The sequence below is a fragment of the Empidonax traillii genome, unplaced genomic scaffold (genome assembly GCF_003031625.1).
Source record: "Empidonax traillii isolate 1590-97213 ecotype Southwest subspecies unplaced genomic scaffold, ASM303162v1 scaffold278:size663781, whole genome shotgun sequence".
Lineage (NCBI taxonomy): Eukaryota > Metazoa > Chordata > Aves > Passeriformes > Tyrannidae > Empidonax > Empidonax traillii.
Window position 1 is genome coordinate 375,223 of NW_020955471.1, and position 2,343 is coordinate 377,565.

Below are 2,343 nucleotides of genomic sequence, written 5' to 3' on the forward strand. Positions count from 1 at the left end.
GCTGCGGCGCGCGGGGCGGGGCGGGGCGGCGGCGCGAGCGGCGCCTCTCGCGAGGGAGCGGCCGCGGAGGGGAGGGAACCGGGAACCGGGCAGGGAGGGAACTGGGAACGGGTCGCTGAGGGCACCGGGCACAGCGGGCCGGACGGGGTGCAGCGGCGGCTGCGGAGCGGCGGAGAGGAGCGAGGCCGCCCCTGGACGCGGCGATAGCGGCCGCGTGTGTGGCAGCGCTTCCCCCCTGCGCTGGTGTCGGGGCTGGCGAGCACCGGCCCGCGGGTGTTCAGGGCGCAGGGCGTGCCCGGAGCGCTCGGGAGCGGCTTTGTTCCCTGGGCCGCCCGGAGCGCCAGGAGGAGCGGCCGAGCCGCCGGTGTCACGCACGGCGGGCAAAGCGCCGCTGCTGCTGCTGCTGCTGCTGTGCCTGAGCTCCCTTCACAACCGAGGGGCCCCCGCCTGCCCCGCGCTGCTCACGGCGTTCGTGTGGGAGATGGGCTTGGCTGCGCCGGCCCTTCGCTGTTCCACACGTTTTTACCAGCGCGTGTGGGACACTGTGCAGTGACACAGCGCGAGAAATTGAGTGGTTTATAGTACGGCTTTGATTTATGGGCACTTACGTGACTAAGATTGACAATTGCCTATTTCAGACTTCGGAATGGAGCCTTTAAATGCCCTTGTGTCTAATGATACTGGAAAAGGTCAGCATCTGCAGACTAAACCGAAAGTAAATGTGGAGGGTAGGGAGCCTATGCCTGCGACTGCATTTCTGTGTGAATCAGAGCTAGAGCGGCCAAGAAACAGCCTCAGGGCGGGGCTTCATGATCAGCATAATCTCGTCTCGGCGTTGCCGAGGGATGCGGGCAGATGGACATCAGCCCTTACAGGGGGCTGCAGTCGAGACAGTGGAGAGCACTAGTCCACCTGCAAATTAATCCTGCAACAAATTCGAAGTTTCCATCCTAGTTGGTTCCACAGCCAAGCCCATAGTTAGTGACACAAGCAACTAGTGGGACAGGACCACCACTTGCCACAGTAGCACTGTGAATTTAGATGGAATTAAGTCAATCAGGAAACTACACCTTGAGAAATGGTGCTGATGCAGCTTCAAGATAAGTGAAGATAAAGTTTTCTGAGCTCTGTACTACTTTCTAAGTAGTGTACTTTGGAATTCAGAAATTGTCTCTTGGAAATTGTTTTTATTGCTGTGGATAGAGGTACTTGAATATGCATTTAGTAAATAATTTCAAAAGCTGTTCGTAAAACAATTTTCCTGTATGTACTCTGTCTTTATACAGACACATGCAACAACATCGAAAATACTGACTTACTAATGGGGTTGAGAAAAATAAAAATATTTTACAAGGTACTGAGAAAGAGTATGTGACCTGTTTAAACACTGGCCTTGACATGCTGAAGGGGTAAAGATAGTCACAGAAGAAAATGATTTCCGGGGGTTCACCTGCATGCATTCACATCCTGTTCTATGTATAATATGGGCTCAGTATCCTACTGCCATTCCACAAAAATAAAATTTGGTGACAGATTGAGTTTGCTTTTTCAATGTGTATTATTTATTGTTGATGCATTTCAGTAGGACCAAAGAACCCAGGTCAAAGAGTTGAGAAAAGGCTTCAGAGGGAATAAAAAGACAATTCTTTTTTCCCGGGTTGAATTCAGCAGGATGACCATCTCAGTTGCATCTACAAAAAAAATAAGGTTATATGGCTTTCCAGTGCGGCTGTGGGAGCAGTCTGGTCATGCTTTGGAGGCTCATGATGGTTCCGGTCTAGTGAGAAGTGTCCCTGTCCATGGCAGGGGGGTTCAAATTAGATGATATTTAAGGTACCTTCCAACCCAGGCCATTCTATGATTCTGTGATACTCCAAAACATCAGCAGTATTGTGGCTCTAAAAGTTGATACCAAAAGTAGATACCAAAACTGCTAAACAGCAGTACTATCCACGATATTAATCTTTTGTCCTGCCCTGATCAACTTATCGCAGCTCCATGCCCCTGCCCTGCTTTTCTCCCCATGCTCCTCCCTGCTGGCAAAGCAATGTTTGCTGCGTGCTGTTTCTGCTTCAGCAGCTGAGACACGGATCATATATGCCATGGGGACACTACCTCTTCTCAGTTCTCTTCTGTCAAGACTCAGTTTGACAAACCTGCTTGGCAGCTGCAGAATCACCTCACCTAAGGAGTTTCCATCTTGGCTGTTTGCACATTCTCCTCTGTGTCTACATAGCAATAATAAACCAAATCAATGAACTAAATATAACCGAGGAAGAATGAAATTACATGTTGTAACTGAGGCAATCTGACAGCCCTTTGGTACCACCACATTCTTACCTT